Below are 23,877 nucleotides of genomic sequence, written 5' to 3'. Positions count from 1 at the left end.
ACCTGGCGATGTATGCTGTTTGTATGACAGTATGACGTTCGTGCTGTCGTTTGACAAGCCATAACATGAGTGAACAGTATGGCTATCGAGAAGAGACACCGTGCGGTGTCAGTGGAACTATTATGTGAACGGCAGTAATTACAGTGCTGCATTGAAAGAGTATCGCCGAATGAAAGTCCTGAGGAGAGGCCCTTTGTCATTCAGTGTTTTAAGAAAATGATAATGAAATTCGAGATCACAAGTGAGCTTGGTTTGGTAGCTGGAAGCGGAATGCGTCCTAATTCTGTGGATGCTATGGACGAGGTTGCTGTTGCTGTAACTCATTATGTAAGTAGGCTGTTTAGGTTTTTATGTTGGTAACTACACGGAGCGCACTGTATGAAAATCACTGACTGTGCTGTGTGGAGTCTGTGGCTGGTTGGACTCATTGTTGGAATATTTTCTATTGTAGTGTTGCGCAGTTGATGTGAACAGCGCGTAGCATTGTGCAGTTGGAGGTGAGCTGCCAGCAGTGGTGGATGTGGAGAGAGAAATGCCCGAGTTTTGAGCCGACGATCTGGACGTGTATCCATCGGAGAAAGGAAATTTGTTTACTTATATATAATGACTTTTGAACACTATTAAGATAAATACATTATTTGTTCTCTATCAAAATCTTTCATTAGCTAACTATGCCTATCTGTAACTAGTGCTTTCAGTAGTTGGAATCTTTTATTTAGTTGGCAGTATTGGCGCTCGCTGTGTTGCAGTAGTTCGACTGACGAAGATTTTTGTGAGATAAGTCATTCATGAATGGTATAGGTTATTGTTAGTCAGGGTCATTCTTTTGTAGGGATTATTGAAAGTCAGATTGCGTTGCGCTAAATATATTGTGTGTCAGTTGTGTAAGTAGGCTGTTTAGGTTTTTTTATTGGTAACGCCACCTCTGTATAAAAATCACTGGCTGTGCTGTGTGCAGTCTGCGTCTAGTTTGCATTGTTGTCTGCCATTGTAGTGTTGGGCAGCGCAGCTGGATGTGAACAGCGCGTAGCGTTGCGCAGTTGGAGCTGAGCCGCCAGCAGTGGTGGATGTGGAGAGAGAAATAGCGGAGTTTTGATATTTGTAAGAATGGATGTTATGAACTCCTATATATATTATGACTTTTGATGATATTAAGGTAAATACATTGTTTGTTCTCTATTAATATCTTTCATTTGCTAACTATCCCTATCAGCAGTTAGTGCCTTCCGTAGTTTGAATCTTTTATTTAGCTGGCAGTAGTGGCGCTCGCTGTATTGCAGTAGTTCGAGTAACCAAGATTTTTGTGAGGTAAGCGATTTGTGAAATGCATAGGTTAATGTTAGTCAGGGCCATTCTTTTGTAGGGATTTCTGAAAGTCAGATTGCGTTGCGCTAAAAATATTGTGTATCAGTTTAAGCACAGTCGTGTATAAATTGTTCAAAGGGGACGTTTCATATGTCGACCCTTAGCCGAGGATACCTCACTGGAATCTTCTGATTTTTTTCTTGTAGTTTATGTAATTAGTGTAGCTATTGTTTATTGCTAGCGCGTAATCATAGAGAGAATTTCCTTTGTAGTTGTAGTTTTTCATTGTTGTACAGTAAAACAGTTGTGGCATGCATGTAGATTTGCACCAAGTATTTCGCAGCTGCAATTAACTAGATATTATTTTCAGTGCTATGTTGATGTGTTCTCTTATTTTTGCTCTTCAAATTGTGCTTTTCTGTGTTATCGTGTGAAATATTGTGACAATAATGGCGTGTGAAAAACGTAACACTAGGCTCCAAAGTAAACTGAGAAATAATAGTGACGACGAGTGTAGCTTACCAGCACCGCTGTGTAATGAATTAACAGACATTCAAAGTAGTAATTTGGTAGCTGTGCATAGGGAAATGGAGCGGGCGTCAAATAATGGTGTAGACAGTGAAACAGGTAGTGAACAGGGAAGCATTATCGATCGATCGGTCGGCAACAGCTTGCCTCAGGAATCGGGAATGACAGAACACAATATTGCAAATACTGTAGACTCAGGTTTTGGGTTCTCACCGTTTTCTCAAATGAGTCAAGAAACATTTTCTGCTTGTCAAAATGTGAATGTTGCCAGTGCAACTTCACTGCCGAAAAGCACTGAGGAACATGTTTCAGACACCAGTGCATTGTTATTACAGTTAATGCAACAAATGGGACAAAGGCTACAAAAATTAGACACAATGGAACAAAATCTTCAAAAGTTAGACACAATGGAACAAAATCAGAGACAAACACAGCAAAAGTTAGACACAATGGAACAAAATCTTCAAAAGTTAGACACGATGGAACAGAATCAGAGACAAACACAGCATAAGCTTCAAAAGTTAGACACAGTTGAACAAAATCTTAAAACGTTAGATACAGTGGAACAAAATCTTAAAAAATTAGACGCAATGGAACAAAATCTTCACACCACGCTTGAACAAACACGTGAAGATTTGACTACTGAGTTACATAAAATCGAATCGAAATGTCAAAAAGTCTGTAACGACGTAAAAACACAAATTTGTGAGCATTTTCAGCCTATTTTTTCGCGGTATGAAAATGCATTACAGAATCACGAAGCAGCCATAAAAGAACTGCAAATTATTGTTCATGAAAATCATGAGACCTTGCAAGCTAAAATTGACTCAGTTGCATCTACCGATTCGGTTACGCAACTTGCAAAAACTCAGGAAAACTTAAAGGACACAGTAGAAAGACACATGGAGGAAATTAGTACATTATCAGAGAAAGTAGTTGAACTTTCGGATCAGGTCACTAACTTATCTACAAAGGTAGATGATGATTTGAATGCCACAAGACCTGTAGCCTTCACTGACACAGAAGAGTATGAACAAATTAGGAAATTCAAACAAAATCAGAATCAAATTAATACGCAACACCAAAGAGAAATCCGGGAAGTACAAGATCAGCTGACACAGGTAATACAAGAATTACGTATTTCAGAGGACACTCGCGCCCCAATACAGGAAGAGGGACATAGAAATACGGAACAGCCACAAAATAATGACACAGCGCATTTCGGAAATTATGAAAGAAATTGGCAATGTGCACCGGATTTTGAGATGGAACCGCCGACACGACGTAACAATGACCGATATGCGACTCGCCGACATGATGATTTTGACTATAAGCTGTTCATTACTACACATAAATTCAAAACATTTAAGAATTCTGGGAACGACATTCTTCCACAAGCGTGGCTCCATCAATTCTCTCATTGTTTTCCTCCCAACTGGTCATTGGAGCACAGGTTAGAATTTATGTGTGGCTACTTGGAGAATGAACCAGCTGTAATAATGCGATCGGTCATTCACGATTGTCACAGTGAAGGAGAATTTTACCATGCCTTCCTCTCAGCATATTGGTCTCAAACTACACAAGACCGAGTAAAACATAGCATCATAATGATGAAACGTTTCGAACAATCTGAATTTTCCAGTCTTATGAAATATTTTGAAGACATGTTGCATAAGAATCAGTATCTTTCAAACCCATACAGCCCCTCAGAACTCATCCGCATTTGCTTAATCAAATTACCTGAACATTTACGACATATTATTTTAGCAGGACGTTGCAAAGAAGACATTGAGGCTTTTCAGGGACTGTTACAAGAACTGGAAATTGACACTGACAATCGGGGAATGCGGAAACAGGAGCACAACAATTACAGATCACATCCATCACAATTCCGCGATGACAGAAATAATATACGACAAGGCTATTCTTTCAACGTAAATCGTGAACGAAACAGACACCACCCGTATGACAACCGTTGGCAGAGTAGTAATAATTACAAGGAAAGATCACCTCTCCGCGGTAATTACTATCACAGAGACAATCAGAGAAACAGACAATATGGGAACCAAAATAATTATTATCAAGGGAGACAGAATAACTTCAGACACAACAGTCCACCGCGCAGTTACGATTCAGGGAGAAATTCTCCACCATGTGACCGACAAGAAAGAAACTATGGAATCTACCGACATGACGACAGACGATATAATCGTAATGACAGACCTGAATTGCATCAGAATTGGCGGGATTCAAACACGGCAGGGCCCTCTCGACAAGTTGAATTTGTAGAAGTTAGGTCTCCTAATCCCAATAACGGCGCGCGCCAACAAAGAGACAGACAATGACTCGCACAACAGGCAGCCGCGTGCGCCCGCTGGCTCCGAGAAAAATAACATAAGACGCTAGCCTTGAGAAAAATTTTAGCATTCCTTACCGACGTATAAAACATGACAACTGCTTTTCAGTTGAAAGTCTGCGTACTATGAAGAGTAAAGGATTGCACCACATTTCACATGTAAAACCGTTTATTGAAAGATAATCTGCTTTTTAACTTTGTCTTTGCCATAAAACTTTTCACTTCACATTTCTAGTATGCTTTGTCAGACTTAAGAAACTGTTAATATGCAACAATGTTTGAAGTTAAATATCCAGTCTAGAACCTAGGGAACATTTTTAAACAGAAATTACGAATGCATTGTTATTGCGAACAGACGACACAGTGTAATTGTGTGTGTGCATTCTTGCTTGTTAGTTGCACGATTACGTAAAGACTGTAAGGGTCACATACTTAGAACATTTACCAGTACTGCTAATGAGATTTTAATGCCACATTTTGGTTTACTTGAAATTTGGTGTATCATGAGGTAAGCACATTGGCTTCTGCAGAACTTAGCTTTCGGAGGACGATAACTACGACACTTCCACAGAGATTATCATACAGCAAGACGCACATTTAGCGCTACAGGACATGTATTTGAGTGATTAATTTTGTACTTAAATCATTTATTTTTAAAGATATTTGAAGCACAATAATACAAAGGTTTTCCGTAATACATTTCATTCCATTGTTGTAATCTGTAACACCTGAGGGTATAATTCATTAATCCTCAGGGGGGGTACACACCTACTTTGTGTACCATGTGTTTGGCAAGCACAAGGAGCCCTAGCTAATATGGTATTTGCTTATACAACTTTACATATCGGTACCATATTTCTCTAACACAGAATTACACAGCTATCTTATCATTTAACTGAGAGACAAACATTTTTTTTTTACTACATCAGTGATAAGCGTTTACGTAATTGCACCGTTGGATAACTTCACACTTATGAAACTGTATTTTGTCTGTACTTTGTGAACTGTTCATATTTTTTCAGAACCATTGTGATACTATGAGAGCTTTGAATGATGTATTTGGTATGAGATCATGATTTTTAAAGTACGTTTGAGGTAGATGACACTATTGAAATGAGCAGAGAATTTTTTTTTTAGGTTTTGACATTATTGCAGAAAGCTACGACGTTTTTGAGATTTGACTTAGGTTTGACTGAGGTGTTATGATGTTATTATTACGACGACGATGTGTATTATGCTGTTGAGGTATGTTTATGATCAATAAGCTGATGCTATATGAGTTATTTGAGTATGCTATGTATCTGTTATCATGAAATATTGAAGAAGTGTCGACGAATAAGGTAAGGAATAATGAGTAGTGGTTAGGGACTCCGGTTTGTGAAAAAGGTTGTTGGAAACCGAGAATCGTACTTTAAGAGTTATGAAATGTGTGTAAATGCGTGAATGTATCACAATGCCGACGAAAACTTTTTTAACACTGTTATATTCATAGGATTTTGTTTCTACACATTTACAACGCAAATTCTCGACCAGTGAATTTTTTATATGAGACTGTCACTGTAGTGCAAACTGGTGTCGTAAATATTCCAGAAAGAAAGGTAAGTGACCTTGACGTAATGCGTTTTGGGCGCCCAGCTGAGAGGTTGCCATTAGGTGCAAAAAAAAAGGAAGAGGCCATTATCCCCGCTATTGACATTCCTTTGTAGAAAGCATCGCAAATACGACATGCTCGAACTTGAAAACATATGATTACACTGTGGAGCTCTTAATTTATGATATTTACTAAAATGCCTAATGAAATGATGAGAAACATTTTACATCCATTGTCTTTCTAGTTGAGAGATTGCTCATTTTGTTTAATATCTAGTTTCTAGCTGCACTGTAGCAATGGTTAAAGTAAAATTGAATATATGTACTAATATAGTTATTTTATGCCTACAGATCCAGTCAATAAGAAATTAATGATCTACTTCGAATAAAACGAGGGCACATAAATAGACATTTCCCTTCACAGGAATTACATAAATAATTTCTTTACGATTTGGTAACTTATCTGCTAGTGTAAGTTCTCGTGATGCATCACTGTAGTGTTAAGATGTGACATAGGTATTAGCCATGGCCATTTTTTTGTGTAATATTCTTTCTGCTTGAGCTTTGTCATGTTTAGGTTTATAGCACTTGCTGATGCTGGTTGCCAGGCATAGTGCTACTGAATTTTAATTTGTGTTACTCTGCTAAACCAGATTTTATTTTTCTTGTTTGCTGTGCATTGCCTCATATTAGTTGTAATGTTGAATTGCTTGGTAATTTAGATTTACTGTAGCTTGCTTTGCAAATTTCCATTTTTTTGTCATTGCTGTTTGTGTTAATTGTTTTGTGCTGCTGCATTGCCTCGTCCCTTAGTTTAGCATCTGAGCTCAGTAGATTTAAGTTAGCTTAAGAGGGGGTAGACTATATAAGACAATGAGTTGCGATGAACTGGAAGAAATGCATTGAGAATGTATACGAAAAAAGTACGGATAGCAGGTATAGGTAGGATTTTCTAGGAAACACATGATGAGGTAAGATAATGGAAAACAAATAATGAGGTAAGAAATATGTGAACATATAAATACAGAAAGCATGCTTCGATAGGATTTTTTTGGTGGAAACAAATGTTGAAATAAGACGAAAGATCTATGGAATGAAGTTTTAGGTTGGACTGCAGTACCAAATGTTACACTGAAAACAAACCCTGCCCTTTCCTCTTGTGTTATTCTCCTATGTGTTTGTGCACTCTTGTATATTTGTGTTTTTCCTGTCTTTATGTGTTTAGCTGATATGAGTTATGTTGTGGAATTTTTCTAATAATATGTTATTTTCTTTGTAAAGATGTTTAGACATTATTTATTCTGTTTTGTTTTAATGCTCATGTGTGAAGTTGATGTTTCAATAATTATTCTGATCTTTTATGTATTTACTTATGTCATAATTCCTGTAACACTGATGTATATGTTATTTCGATTCTTTTGTAAATCCCATATTACTACAAATGTTGTCTGTATTGCTATGTTTTTAATGATGTTTTCTGTATCTTTGTAATTGTATTCTCATGTAATAAAATTGTAATTGTCACCAGTTCATCATATTATTAACTTGTAAGTTACATTTCACTGCACACATTTCTGTTGGTCATAGTATATGGACAATATGTGAGAAGTATAGACTGTTAGTGTTTGCACGTGTGTTAATGATTCAGCAAGGGACTGGATAACAGCATTGCTGGTTCTAAGGACAATTCTAGAAACTTTGTGAGTGCACAAGTGGTGGTTTATGGACTTGCTATATTATCCGCAAGACTCTTCGATGGTGATTGTGCACCTGCACAGTCGCAGCAGAAGGCTGCTGGCCATCTCTACAAGGGCTACATTGGGGCTGCATCTTTGATGGCCCACCAATACCATTATTTCTACAAGGACTACAGTGAGTCTACACCTTTGCTGACTCACCAGTACCATTATTTCTACAAGGACTACAGTGGGTCTGCACCTCTGGTGGCCCACCAATACCATACTCTCTACCAGGACTACAGTGGGTCTACTCTGTGATGCCCTACCTACCAATACTCTTCAAAATTTCGACTGACTCTGCTGTGGGTTTGCTCTGTTGTGGGCCAATACCTGTCTGCATGTCAAGAGTCAGCACTGTCTTTCCGTTGGAAAGACAACACTACTTCTTCAAGATTGCATGGAAATCCACTACTTCCGTGTGCATTTTCTTTTACTGCTCAGACTTTGAGAAAAACACTGCAATGTTACTGTGATGAATGATCAGGACTGGAGAAAATTTTAGCTTTTGACCAACATTGTATTAATAAGTGTGTGCATTTGATATCTTTCTTATTGTAATTACGAAAAATTTTATCAAATCATTATTGGCCACTGCCCAAAACAATTTGTAAAATTTTTTTGTGGGGAGCATGGGGGCTATGTAAGTAGGCTGTTTAGGTTTTTTATTGGTAACGCCACCTCTGTATAAAAATCACTGGCTGTGCTGTGTGCAGTCTGTGTCTAGTTTGCATTGTTGTCTGCCATTGTAGTGTTGGGCAGCGGGAGCTGGATGTGAACAGCGCGTAGCGTTGCACGGTTGGAGCTGAGCCGCCAGCAGTGGTGGATGTGGAGAGAGAAATGGCGGAGTTTTGATATTTGTAAGAATGGATGTTATGAACTCCTATATATATTATGACTTTTGATGATATTAAGGTAAATACATTGTTTGTTCTCTATTAATATCTTTCATTTGCTAACTATCCCTATCAGTAGTTAGTGCCTTCCGTAGTTTGAATCTTTTATTTAGCTGGCAGTAGTGGCGCTCGCTGTATTGTAGTAGTTCGAGTAACCAAGATTTTTGTGAGGTAAGCGATTTGTGAAATGCATAGGTTAATGTTAGTCAGGGCCATTCTTTTGTAGGGATTTCTGAAAGTCAGATTGCGTTGCGCTAAAAATATTGTGTATCAGTTTAAGCACAGTCGTGTACAATTTTTCAAAGGGGACGTTTCAGTTGTAAGTAGGCTGTATAGGTTTTTTTATTGGTAACACCACGTAGCGCTCTGTATGAAAATCACTGGCTGTGCTGTGTGCAGTCTGTGGTTGGTGTGCATTGTTGTTGGCTATTGCAGTGTTGGGCAGTTGGAGGTGAGCCGCCAGCAGTGGTGGATGTGGGGGGAGAGATGGCGGAGTTTTGAGAGCGGATGATCTGGACGCGTGTCCATCAGAGACAGTAAATTTGTAAGACTGGATGTCATGAACTGATATATATTATGACTTTTGAACACTGTTAACGTAAGTACATTGTTTGTTCTTTATCAAAATCTTTCATTTGCTAACTATGCCTATCAGTAGTTAGTGACTTCAGTAGCTAGAATCTTTTATTTAGCTGGCAGTATTGGCGCTCGCTGTATTGCAGTAGTTTGAGTATCGAAGATTTTTGTGAGATAAGTCATTCATGAAAGGTATAGGTTATGGTTAGTCAGGGCCATTCTTTTGTAGGGTTTTTTGAAAGTCAGATTGCGTTGCGCTAAAAGTATTGTGTGTCAGTTTAGTGATGATCAGAATAAGTAAAGAGAGAAATGTTTGTGTACGTTCAGTTTTGCTCAGCTGTTTGAAAAGCAAACAACGTAAGAGGTTTATCAGCAAAGTCATTCATAAATTTTTCTAAGGGGACGTCTCACAGTTTAGTGATGATCAGAATAAGTAAAGAGAAAACTGTTTGAGTACGTTGAGTTTTGCTCAGCTGTTTCTGTATCAAATAACGTAGAAGTTTACCAGCACAGTAGTTCTTCATTTTTCTAAGGGAACGTTTCAACTATGCAGCACGTGCCCCATGTATGTTAGTGCTCGTGCAGTGTCACGAAAATTGTGCATCCCATGGTCAACAGTACTGAACTTTTTGCGGTCTATTTTACATTGCTGCCCATACAAGATCCAGACAGGGAAGCAACTGAAACCTTATGATCCGCAGCAAGGTTCTGAATTTGCTCTTCGGTTTCTGACTCGGGTCAAAGTTGATGACTTGTGGCAGGACAATAGTCTGTGGAATGACTAGACGCATCTTACACTACAGGGTGCAGTGAGTAAACAGAACTGACGAATTTGGGATACTGTTAAACCGCGTGTTGTACACGAAGAGCCACTGCACTCGTCGTATGTGACTGTGTGGTGTGGATTCACAAGCACCTTAATTCCCGGTCCGTTCTTCTCTGAAGGAATACACTCTGAGGGCCTGTCAGGTGTAACGTGAGGTCTGCACATCATCGAGACCTCCCTGTACAGCATGTAATTTCTGCTTTGGAAGAGCGCAGCTGTGTGGAAACCACTGTTTTCATCCAAGATGAGGCAACATCTCAAGTCTCTCGCCCAGTGAAAACTCTGCTAAAGGCAGCCTCCGCAAACGTGTTACCTTCAGAGGTATTTCAGATGCATGACATGCAAGTTCACTTGAGCTGAATCCATAGATATTAGTGTCAGTGACGTTGAAAAACAGCTCAAATCGTTAAAACTGAACGAGGCCCCAGGGCCCAATAGAATTCCTGTCAGATTCTACACTGAATTTGCCAGTGATGGTTCAAATGGCTCTCAGCACTATGGGACTTAACTTCTGAGGTCATCATTCCCCTAGAACTTAGAACTACTTAAACTTAACTAACCTAAGGACATCACACACAATCATGCCCGAGGCAGGATTCGAACCTGCGACCGTAGCGGTCGCGCTGTTCCAGACTGTAGCGCCTAGAACCACTCACCCTCTCCGGCCGGTTAATTTGCCACTGAGTTAGCCCCGCTGTTTGCTATAATCTGTCCTAGATCCCCCGAACAAAAAAAAAACTGTGCCCAGTAGTTGGAAGAAAGCACAGGCCACACACGTCAAGAAGAATGGTAGCAGAAGTGATCCACAAAACTACCGTCCATTATCCTTGATATCCATTTGTGCAGAATATTAGAACATATTCTGAGCTCAAACACAACGAGGTATCTCGAACAGGAAGACCTCCTCCTTGCCAACCAGCAGAGATTTTGAAAACATCGGTGACGTGAAACCCAACTCTCAATTTTCTCGCATGAGTCACTAAGAGGCAAGGACCAAGCCAGCCAGGCAGATGCAGTATTTCCTGATTTCCGAAACGCGTTTGACTCAGTACCACACCTAAACCTGTTATCAATAGTACAATCGTATAGGGTGTCAGCCACGGCTGAGCCATCGACATATCCCTCTGGATATCAGAAACGTCTATCTGTACTTGGTAACCTTACCGAAAAACATATCGCTCTCCATACGATCAAGTGAATCTAATTAAAGTGTCATGCAGTGGACGACTTAATGAACTGAATTTGTTAAACAGGAGTGGTCCTAGCATGCATGAAAGATGGGTGCTGTGACTCACAAGATGATAAAAATATGGGGTTCATCAAACTATTGAATGAAAAAATAGTCAGTATAAAAGCCAATTTATTACAAGTCCTTTTAGACTTGAAGTTGAACACAAGTGCACAAATACAGGAAACTATTACGTTCTTTAAGTATTAATATATCTTACAATGGGATTAAAATATCAACACCTACGCCAAGATCGGGTAATGAGTCTCAAGTCAATACATTAAAGTCACGCTACATTTAAGGAAACAACTAAGTTCACCGAAGTCGCACAGTGATTGCCAAATGATAATCAGAGGGGAAAGAAAGAACTATAGGTGGATTGGTGCATGCGTCCGCTATCTTGATTGAACCTATGTTGGGCTCGGGGTAGCTAATATATGTCACTGAATTAAAAATGTGAAAGTTCTAACGTCAATCGGAAAACTTCACGTACACACTAAAACTCTGCTTTCGAACGCCGCAGTTGTTCACAATACCTAGCATTACCTGCAGAACTCTTAGTGAAGTAATCTGGCTGCTCCTTCTCAGAACCCGGAATTGAAGTCTCTCTCTCAGGTGAATCGTACCCTGGCGAGTCTCGCTTGGAAATACTTCTACACAGTACTCCCAACGAAAAGCCATATTTTTTTAATCTTTTTGAGTGTGAGCCTTGTGCATGACTTGGCTTACCGATGACAGTGACTCTTCCGAGAGCCAATCAACCAAATACGTTTTGATAATGGAACAGTCACTTTTCCAAAATCAGTTTTAATATATTTAAACAGTTATGGGGTTTTTCTTAGTGCTGGAGCGCAGAAATAGGCATCTTTCGATCCCACTATATGTCCTATTTCACGTTTCAGCTAGTCAGATCTTCTCCATGTACACACCAGGGAGTGCTGCTCTTCCACTCCACAATTTATTTTTATTATCCAATGGTAGCTGCTCTTTCTGTTTCCTAACAGAATCAACAACAACAACTTGGCGTCAGTCTAATGGCTGCAGGTGCCGTGCTCTTAAGCACAAAACAGCCAGATGGTCTCTCCTCTCAATCCATGTCACACATCGTACCTTTGTACCGTCCTGGGTCTAGTGGTTTCCAGAGCGCAGGACAATGCGTTACCGCAGGCCCAGTCACTGTTAGCTTGTGATGCGCCTCCTCGACACCAGTGAACACCTCACGTTGACTACGTGAGACACTAACTTTCCATTACTTAGGACGTAAACACAGGCGGTGCCTCACGACGGAACTTTGCCCACATGCAATGTATTGGGCCCAGATTTTACTTTGTTCCTACTTCCCCCGTTGTAGATACGGCGCCTGTGCTTTGAAGAGGATGTGGCCGCCCTAATGCACCGACACTGATTCGCTCTCCTCTATTCTACTGGCATCTGCTCAACATGCAGTCAATAGGATTCCCAAACATACATTTAAACAATCCTCCAGAATAAGAAATTAATGCAGAAATTTAGTAGTTAGATACTGCAGTCGCTGATATTAACTTTAACCATACTCATACCCTCCTTTCTAGCTCAGAATTAATTTAGATTGGCTGGTTTAGCAATTTCGTGGCGTTTGATTATGATATATGGTTGTTCTGAAAGAAAAAGAATGCTCGCGTACTAGGGGCATCACGTGAAATGTATCACTGAACTACTGTTTTTTTGGGGGGGGGGGGGGGGGAGGACGTAGCAGGTCATTTTGAATGATGGAGAATCCCAGGGAAGTGTGTTGGGTCTCTTGTTGTTCATACTGTATATTAATGATCTTGCGAACAATATTAATACGAGGGACGTTCAATAATTAATGCAAGACATGTTTTTCCTCGGCCAGTTTCAGTTGAAAAAATGCGGAATTTGTTATGGGACATCATGGATTATTCGTGTTTCATCCTCTGTAGCTTCCTGAAGTTCTGATAGGTGGCGGCGCTATACGGAGCCTTCAGAATGGTATCTATAAAGGAGGAGAGTTCCAACAAGAGAGCTGTCATTGAGTTTCTTTTGGCAGAAAACCAGAGCATCACAGCTATTCATAGGCGCTTGCAGAATGTCTGCGGAGACCTGGCAGTGAACAAAAGTGCGGAGAGACGTTGGGCGGGGGAACCTGTCATCATCGCAACAAGGTCGCGCAAACCTGTCCGATCTCCTGCGTGTCGCCTGATCGCACACAGCTTGACTCCTGCAGTGTTGGAATGTGTGGACACTCTCATCCGAGGTGATCGAAGGGGCACAGTCAAGCACCTCGCTGCACAACTGGACGTCTCCGCTGGTAGTGCTGAGACACTCGTCCACCAGCTGTTATTACTCATCTACCTTACAGCCCGGATCTCACTCCTTCCGACTTTCATCTGTTTGACCCAATGAAGGACGCACTCCACTAATAGCAGTATGTGAATGATGGTAGGGTTACTGATGCAGCAAGGCGTTGGCTCCGACGTCGACCAGTGGAGTGGTACCATGCAGGTACACAGGCCCTCCCAGTAAGGTGGCGTGAGGCTGTCGCATTTAACGGAGATTATGTCGAAAAATATCGTTTTGTAGCTAAAGAGTGGGAAATTATATGGTGTATTGCAATCTTGAATCAAACCAGCCTGCTTTCAGAACAAAAAATGTGTTACGTTACTTATTGAAGTCCCCTCGTAGTAGCCACAGACATTTGCGGTTATCTACAATGATTCCAGAATGAGATTTTCACTCTGCAGCGGAGTGTGCGCTGATATGAAACTTCCGGGCAGATTAAAACTGTGTGCCCGACCGAGACTCGAACCCTTTGCCTTTCGCGGGCAAGTGCTCTACCAACTGAGCTACCGAAGCACGACTCACCCCCGGTACCCACAGCTTTACTTCTGCCAGTACCTCGTCTCCTACCTTCCAAACTTTACAGAAGCTCTCCTGCGGTCGGGCACACAGTTTTAATCTGCCAGAAAGTTTCATATCAGCGCACACTCCGCTGCAGAGTGAAAATCTCATTCTGGAAACATCCCCCAGGCTGTGGCTAAGCCATGTCTCCGCAATATCCTTTCTTTCAGGAGTGCTAGTTCTGCAAGGTTCGCAGGAGAGCTTCTGTAAAGTTTGGAAGATAGGAGACGAGGTACTGGCAGAAGTAAAGCTGTGAGTGCCGGGCCTGAGTTGTGCTTCGGTAGCTCAGTTGGTAGAGCACTTGCCCGCCAAAGGCAAAGGTCCCGAGTTCGAGTCTCGGTCGGACACACAGTTTTAATCTGCCAGGAAGTTTATCTACAATGAAATACAGTCCGAAAGAAGCTGCACATACATTTTGTCAGACCTTGATAAGACTTCAAAGTAGTGCAGAGATTGGCAACTATGCACTTCATAAAACAAAGAAACGTAGTGTCCTATGACTACAATATCAAATTGTAGCTGGTAAAAGCATACAAATGCCTGGCTGACTTAAGTTAATTGGAAGAATTCTGGGGAAGTGCAATTGGTTTACTAAGGCTGTTGCTTATAAAGCACTCGTGCGACCCATCCTTGAATATTGCTCAAGTGTGTGAGATCCGTACCAGATAGGGTTGATCATGTGTTTGGGACCCATACCAGGTAGGACTGACGCGGAACACTGAACGTATATAAAGAAGGGCAGCACGAATGGTCGAAGGTTTTTTTGAACTGCGGGAGAGTGTCACAGAGACGGTGAAAGAATTGAACTTGCAGACACTTGAAGATAGGCGGAAAGTATCCCTAGAAAGCTTACTTGCAAAATTTCAGGAACTAGCTTTAGATGATGACAACCCACTACATATTGCTCCCATAGGAATTGTGAGGTCAAGATTAGATTAATTACTTATTTATTTATTTATTGAGTAAGGACCTGCTGCCTGTTATTATATAGCAGCTCGTACATTGTGTGATTTTACATGTTCTGTCACACAAATTCAGTTTTATTTTTAGTACATTTGTTTTTTTGTTGAAAATTTTTTACGAAAAATAAATATTTTTAAAAAATTTATGTTTATAGCAGACAATGGAAAATCCAGGATGGAATGTGACAATACCAGAGAAGGAAAGTGGCCACTCACCATATAGCGGAGATGCTGAGTCGCGATAGGCACAACAAAAAGAATCACACAATTATAGCTTTCGGCCATTAAGGCCTTTGTCAGCAGTAGACACACACACGTGCACATGCACACGCACACGCACATAGACACACACTCCGCAAGCGCAACTTGCACACACGCGTCCAGTCTCAGAGAACTGAAACCACACTGCGAGCAGCAGCACCAGTACAAATGCATGTAAGAAATTTTGTTTAAACTAGTTGGTAACTTAAATAACGATAGTAATGAGATACATAATAGCTTGTGGATGTATTTTAATTTAAATTTAAAAGTGTATTTAATGGAAGAAGCAAGAGGCGGAAATATGACGTAGCTATGCTGTGACAGTTCTTCGCTTTATACCTTCTGCGTGTATGGTTAAGTCCGTTAAAAATGTGTTGTCTTGACATTGGTAATACTTAATTTAATGTATTGATTAGTTACGCTAGATTAATTACTGCACGGAACTGTCATTCTTCCCGCATTTCATACGTGAATGGAACGGGGAAACTTCTAATAACTGGTACTCTGTCTTCTAATAATTGGTACTCTTTGCCATGCACTTCACAGTGTTTTACAGAGTGTGGATGAAGATGTAAAGATCGGCAAGTTGCCCCAGCGATCTGCGCTAAACTGATGCCAGCTGTCAGACGGTCCATAAGTAAAAATTATCAATATACCGTAATATTACACGCAACTGAGGAAGGAAGGACTACAAAAGTTGATGATGCCAGTTCTTTCTCATTAGCTGTACTGAATCGTACAGATATACCGTCTAGTCCAGTGTCTTCGTATGTTGAGCGATTTAGTAACAATATCTAAGGAAACTACTCTTACGGGAAAAATACAGTATTTGTTTATGATACAGCAATCAGCAAAATTTTACCACTATTTATTAAAAATGTCGAATATAATTAATAGATAAAAAGGAAAAGGAAATCCCGCGATCAAGCCCTGAAGACCACGGAATGATCTAGCGACCGCCGCTTCATCCTCAGACATTCATGTTATGGAGGGGCACGGGGTCAGAACACCACTCTCCCTGCCGTTGTTGACGTCCCAACCTTGGAGCCGCTAGCTCTCAAAAAATGTCAAATGTGTGTGAATTTCTAAGCGTGCAAAGTGCTGAGGTCATCGGTCCCTAGACTTACACACTACTTAAACTAACTTATGCTAAGAACAACACACACACCCACGCCCGAGGGAGGACTCGAACCTCCGGCCGGAGGGCGCAGTCAGTTACACGGCGCCTCTAACGTCGTGGCCAATCCGCGCGGCCGCTAGCTCTCAATCCAGTTAGCTCCTCAGTTGGCATTACCAAGCTGTATGCACACTGTCCAGTCCTCCTACCAAGGGAAAATCCCTTGCGGTACCGTGAATCGTACCTAAATCTACCTCATGAGGATCTGTAGTGCTGGTGATTCGGTTTCGGAGGCGGACAATTAGATGATGCTTCATTTGATACAATAAACCATATGATTGTGGACGTCGTGCTTCACACATGTATAAGTTCGAACCTTATGGAATAAAGAGAGGAAGGTCATCAGTCATCCGTTTCATTCGTAGAAAACAGGAAAGAGACAGTTGTTCTCTAATTTCTGCAAACAGGGAACGAGTTTGAAAGTAACTGCGGTGGTATTTAAGGGGAGAGGAGGTTTAGGATCCTCTTCCTGGACCACTTCTTGTCTTGAAGAGCTACATGGTTTCTTTGATCAGCGCGAGAGCGTCGCAGATATTCTACAATACAGACGACTTTCATCGCGGAGAGTGGCCGGCCGGTGTGGCCGAGCGGTTCTAGGCGCCACAGTCTGGAACCGCGCGACCGCTACGGTCGCAGGTTCGAATCCTGCCTCGGGCATGGATGTGATGTCCTTAGGTTAGTTAGGTTTAAGTAGTTCTAAGTTCTAGGGGACTGATGACCTCAGAAGTTAAGTCCCATAGTGCTCAGAGCCATTTGAACCAAGCCATCGTGGAGAGCCTTGCTGCCAAATTCCGGGTGCCAACGTAATAATAGGAGTCATGAAACATATATCATCTCGTGTAACAAGGAAGGAAACGACTTGTGGCTTAGCTGAACAGAAATGCTGACCTTGTGTAAAAACACCACAGTGCTGCAAGCAATTTCAGCAGGGAGCGAAGTCCTGGGATCCAAGGAAAATGCAAGGAGGAGGACCTCACTCATCATCAGAACTAATTATTAAAAACAGCCGAAGTTAAGAAAGATAAACATGTCGTTTGAAAATTTCATTATAGGCTGAGGTGACGTATGTCATGGGATAGCGATATGTACATATACAGATGACGTCGGTATTGTGTACACAGGTGTAAAAGGGCAGTGCATTCGCAAAACTGTCCTTTGTGCTCAGGTGATGTGATGTGAAAGGGTTTCCGATGTGATTACGAGCGCACGACGGGAACTGACAGACTTTGAACGCGGAATGGTAACTGCAGCTACACGGGTGGGACATTCCACTTCGGAAATCGTTACAGAATTCACTATCCAATATGCACAGTGTCAACAGTGTACTGAGAATACCAAATGTGAGGCATTACCTCACACCACGGACAATGCTGTGGACAACGTGAAACTTCCCCTTTGAAAAATTATGAATGACAGTGTTGGAAAAACTCTTACGTTATTTGATTTACAAACAGCTGAGCAAAACTCAACGTACTCAAACAGTTTTCTCGTTACTTATTCTGATCATCACTAAACTGACATACAATATTTTTAGCGCAACGCAGTCTGACTTTCAATAATCCCTACAAAAGAATGGCCCTGACTAACAATAACCTATATCTTTCATGAATCACTTACCTCACAAAAATCTTCGTTACTCGAACTACTGCAATACAGCGAGCGCCACTACTGCCAGCTAAATAAAAGATTCTAACTACTTAAGGCACTAACTACTGACAGGCATAGTTAGCAAATGAAAGATTTTGATAGAGAACAAACAATGTATTTACCTTAATAATGTTCAAAAGTCATCATATATATCTATCAGTTCATGACTACCATCTTTACAAATTTCCTTTTTCTGGCGGATACACGTCCAGATCGTCCGCTTATGGTAACCTTTCTAAACTCTGGCATCTCTCTTCCCACATCCACCACTGCTGGCGGCTCACCTCCAACTGCCCAATGCTACTCGCTGTTCACATCCCACTGCCCAACACTACACAAGCGAATATTCCAACAATGAGTCCAGCCAGCCACAGACTCCACACAGCACAGTCAGTGATTTTCATACAAAGCGCTACGTGACGTTACCAACATAAAAACCTAAACAGCCTACTTACAAACGGCCTGCGCTTCACAATCGAAAGAAGCGGCGTGTGCATGGAGTTGTCAGCACTAACAGACAAGCAACACTGCGCGAAATAATAGCAGAAGTCAATGTGGTATACATTAGGACAATGCGACGAAATCTGGCATTTATGGGCTATGGTAGCAGACGACCGAGGCTAGTACCTTTGCTAATATCATTACATCGCCTGGAGCGCCTCTCCTGAGCTCACGATGATATCGATTGGACCCTAGGCGACTGTAAAACAGAGGCCTGGTCAAATGAGTCCCGATTTCAATAGATAAGAGTTGATGGTAGGGCTCGAGTGTGGCACATACTCCCACGAAGCCTTGCAGCTAAGTTGTCAACAAGACACTGTGCAAGCTAGTGGTGACTCAACAATGGTGTGGGCTGTGTTGGCATGCAATGAACTGGGTCCTCTGGATGTTCGTCTGCTCGGAGACCATCTGTAGCCACTCATGGTCGTCATGCTTCCAAAGAACGATGAAATTTTTATGAGTGACAATGTGCCAAGTCACCGGGTCACAATTGTTCCCGATTGGTTTGAAGACCTCTGGACAATTCGAGCGACTGATTTGGCCAACCAGATCACCCATCGAAGATATCTGGGACATAATCGAGAGGTCAGTTAGTGCAAAAAATCCTGCACCGGCAACACTTCAGTAGTTATGGATGGATATAGAGGCAGCATGGTTCAGTATTTCTACAGGGGACATCCAACGGCTTGTTGAGTTGATGATAAGTCGAGATGCTGCACTGCGCCGGGCAGAAGGTGATCCGACACTTTATTACAAGGCATCGCGTGACTTTTGTCACTTCAGTGTAAACTTGCCGGCATGCTGGTTTCGTGACACGCTCCTATTCGTACCCTCTGACGTATTCCAGTAGGTATACAATAAGGTCACATTATGTACTGAAAACTGATACGAGACAAAACACTCTCTCAGGAATGCGGCAGCCGTTGAGAGCCCTGTCCGGCGGCGTTACGTCAGAGGGGGGCGAGCAGTTTTAAAATGTCCCGCTCGGACACGGACGGAGCCGAGACGAACCGATTTGGGCCGACTGGAGTCGACGGCGCTGGAGGCCGGCCCGGTTTTTACGGTCGGGGTGAGGAGCTGCCGCGCGCCGTCGGGTCGCCAATTACATGCTAACGAAACACCTCGGAGCCGATCATTACAAGCCGGCGTAAAGCAATTTAATGCGCGTCCGGCTCGGGTATTAGCGGCGGCTCGCGCGCCGCGGCCGACCCGCCAAAGCGCGGGAGAAAGCAGGTGCTCCGCGGAAACGACGCCCTCCAAATTGATTATAATACTCGGCCCACTATAAATCCAGCGTCCCTCGCATCACGCGACGTTTATGTCGGATTTGTTACAGTTTTTCCGTATCTGCCGCCCGGGGCGCCACTACTTCCCGGACCGCTGGGGCACTTACTCCCGAGACACAGAGCTACCCACTCGTGTGGGAGCCACACGTCGCGAGTTACGACGAGGTAACTGATTTTCGATGCACATTCGCAGGAAATAAATCCGATTTATGAGACGTGACGTACATTTCTTTTGGGGTGCAATAATGTTGCCGTGGTAGGCGGAACAGATTACAATTCGTCTACAATAAATAAACAAATATGTAAATTGAAGATGGACGGCGGAGAAAGGAAAGGAAGGGGAAGGAACTATTGAGCTCAGCCACATGGGAACTTTATGATGAATCAGTAGCGAAGAGTAAAAATGTGCACCGGACTGGGTCTCGAACCCGGGATCTCTTTCTTACTGGGCAGTTGCGTTAACCACTGCGTCATCTGGGCACAGTATTTATCGCAACTGCGCGGACTATCTCGGCATGCCTCGCAGGCGCCCTACAGTCCCACCTAGAACCACATATCCAAAGTGCCCGTCCATGTCCTGCCTGCTCGCCACTTTGAGGTCCCCGCAGGAAGTCGAACGTAACTGTGCATCCACACTGGAGGTGGTGGACTCATTGCGAATGAGTTATGTGAAGAAACACACAGGCCAGCAGGTTTCTATATTCTAGTTGTGATAACTGTAAACCAAAAGTCGATGTTCTGCATGTACATGTACACTCCGCAAACCACATTACGGAGTGAAATGGAGGGTACCTTGTGCACCACGGTCATATCTACCACCCCACCTTTCCCAGCGCCCTTCCTGTTCCAGTCGAGAAGAGCACACGGTAGCCTCCGAGTCAACTCGAATCTCTCTAATTCTACCTCCATGCTCTTTTCACGAAATGTATGTAGTTCTGAGAGTAAACGGAAGAAAGATTAAAATGATGAGGCCTAGCAGTAATGACATTACCCATAAAATTAATATCAGTGTTAGAGACCACGAAGTAGGTAAAGCGGAGGAATTTTGCTGCCTTGGAGGCAAAACGACTTACCGTGTGGTTAAAATTAAAGTGCAGTTATCTACAGAGGTACCGCGCGGGCTGTACTTGTCTATGGCAGCGAAATATGGTAAATATTCTAATTCGTTAATGCGGAACCGATTTACACTGAACAAAATTAGTTCCAATTTTGGGCACCAGGTGCAAGTCAGGCGCTGCAACGTAAGAAAGACGTATAGAAACGTTTCCATATGTAATGGAGCAGGAACGGGATGTGGGCAGAAAAAGTCAAACAACTGAGAAAGGCATAATGTTCGTGTTATTATAAAACGCCACTTAAACAATTTGTTCAGTATGAGCATCGGAGACGTCGACGAGAGGCTGCATTCGTAAAACGACGTGATCGACAATTACTTGCAGCATTTCCGACGGAGTCTGAGCAGCTTGTTCCTATATACTGGAACTATATATATAGAGACGGGACGTCTCCGCGATAAACGCGTTCTTTTAGACATCTCCAGAGCCAAAAGTTACGTGAATTCAGATCAGGTGACAGTGCAAACCTCTGACGATAATACGTTCGTGGAAGTTTGCGTTAAGCAGATGTTTCACTGGGCGAGTGACATGTATTGTTACCCCATCTTGCAAGAAAACAGTGTTTACACACACTTACGCTCTTCCAAAGCAGGAATCATACGCTGTACAGGGAGGTCTCGATGACGTCCAGACGTCACGTTACACCTGACAGGCCCTCTGGGTATATCCTCTCCAAAGAAGAACAAACCGAGAATAAAGGTGCTTTGAATCCACATCTCTCAGATGCGGCGAGTGCAGTGGCTCTTCGTATAAAACACGCGGTTTAACAGTAGCCCAAATTCGTCAGTTCTGTGTACTCACTGTACATGAACTTCTGCCAGTGCCAGATACCGAAGAGGAACTTCGGAACGTTTATGTGGATCACGATGTTTCAGTTACTGCACCGTCCGCATCTTGTGTGGCTATCAGTGTAAAATAGATCGCAAAACTTTCCATACTGTTGTGCTGACCATGGGATGGACAATTATCGTGACACTGCACGAACACAAGCACCGCCTCAGGCACCCAATGCGTGGTCAGTTACAGCAACAACAACCTCAGCAACAACTTCCACCTGGATAGGCAGCCTTCCTCTTCCATTTGCCACGCCATGCTCATCCGTGTTTACGAATTGCATTATTACCTTCTTTAAATAATTTAATGGCATCGATCCTCTTCTCAGACCTTTCAATCGGCCACGGTCTCTCAGTGCAGCAATGCAATTGCTGCCCTGCACATAAAACAGTTTCACTAAGAGCGCAGTCTCTTTTCTCGATAACCATACTCTTCACTCACGTTATTGTTTATCAAATGACAGCGTGGAAGTGATACCGTCACACAAACAGTGAACAGCGCCAGATTTACAACTGGTGGCCAAAATCAGAACAATTTTTTTTCCAGCCTGTATCGGTTTTGCTTTAACGCATAAGCATAACTACCAAGTTTCGCTGCCATTTGATAGTTCCAGCTCTCACTCGATGTCCGTGAGTAGATGCACTTTAATTATAACTACCCTGCATGATGGACGAAAGAAGGACGTAAAAGAGCAGACTAACACAGGCAAAGAGGATATTCTTGGCCTAAGGAGGTCTACTAGTATCAAACATCGCACTTAATTTTAGGAGGAAATTTCTTAGAATCTGTGTCTGAAGCAAAGCATTGTATGGAAGTGAATCAAGGACTGTAGAGACGCTGAGAAGAAGAGTATCAAAGTGTTTGTGTTGCGATGTTATAGAAAGAAGATACATAGTGAGGAAGTTCTCGACAGAATCGGTGACTATAAAAATATGTTGAAAACATTCACAAGAAGACGGGGCAGGATGATGGCATATGCGTTAAGAGTTCATGGAATAGCTTCCTCAGTTCTAGATCGAGTGTAGACGGTAAAAACTGTAGGGGAAGAACGAGAGTGGAATATATCCAACAAATAATTGAGGACATTGGGTGTCAGCACTACTCCGAGATGAAGAGGGCGCCGCAGGAGATGAAGTTGCGGCGAGATGTATCAAACCTGTCTGTGATGTCATCCGGAGAGTGAGGTCCCTGATTACGGTTGGTACCTCACGTCGGCACCGCAAGCTAAATACAGTCGCTGGCAGACGCAGCCACGAATGAGAGACGTCGGCGAAGACGGCCTCAAGAGCTGCCATACGCCGCCGCTGCTGGATGTCTGCGTATGTCAGAGTGCAGCGCCGCTCGCGCCACTCTCTGACGGCCGATTAACGGGGCAGCATCGACATAGTTCAGATCCTGCAGCACTAGCATTATTAGTCACAACTGTGTACCAAAATTTAAAGTTAAACGTACGTTGATACGTGACCGTCCTTCAGTACTATTCAGGTATAAACACTGTTCTCGACATTTGAATTGGAGCGGTACCATTATTCGATGATGCTGGCACGAGTGGGTGAACCATGGCCGAGCACAGCGTCAAGAAGGAAATGATCGACCTAGAGAGATGACGTAACGTGACGACAGAGCAGTCGTCAAAGAGGCACTCGGATCCCCGGATTCATCAATACCTTCATTCTGACGTGCAGCTGATTCTTCAGTAACCAGAAGGACCATTAACAGGCGGCTCACAGAAACTGGAGTTGAACTCACGGCGCCACTTGGGCCGACTACTATTGAGCGAACTGCAACAATCGGGGGGACGTTGTCAAAATACACGCCAAAAATGAAATCGAGGCATGTAAGAAGTTCTGACAGAGTGAGGCTTTGAACCAGGCCGCGAGGTATGTCTGGATGGCTGAGACGGCAGAGAAGTGCTAGCAGGAGGCAAAGACCAAAGTCTGATTTCCAATCCAGCATACGTTTTTAATCTATTAGAAGGGAGTCAGTACTACTTTATTGAGTGAAAGAAATTATATCGATGAGTGATATCTGATTATAGATCTCAGCTTTAGAAATGGTGTCCTGCACTGTTCCCTCTGCTTGTTATGCCCTCTGCCCGCATGTCACTTTCATATAGTACCGAAGCTCAGGTGCATAATTTCAAGTTTTTAATTAT

The 23,877-nt window shown here is 42.6% G+C and overlaps 1 non-coding gene across 1 annotated transcript; it reads left to right on the top strand.

The window, feature by feature from the left end:
• The first annotated feature begins 14,213 nt into the window (after positions 1 to 14,213).
• Positions 14,214 to 14,288, top strand: Trnaw-cca (transfer RNA tryptophan (anticodon CCA)). The gene has a single exon. It is a non-coding gene; the product is annotated as a tRNA-Trp (tRNA).
• Positions 14,289 to 23,877: the final 9,589 nt, after the last annotated feature.

Source organism: Schistocerca serialis, chromosome 2, assembly GCF_023864345.2.
Source record: "Schistocerca serialis cubense isolate TAMUIC-IGC-003099 chromosome 2, iqSchSeri2.2, whole genome shotgun sequence".
NCBI lineage: Eukaryota > Metazoa > Arthropoda > Insecta > Orthoptera > Acrididae > Schistocerca > Schistocerca serialis.
This window is presented reverse-complemented; position numbering and strand designations above follow the sequence as displayed.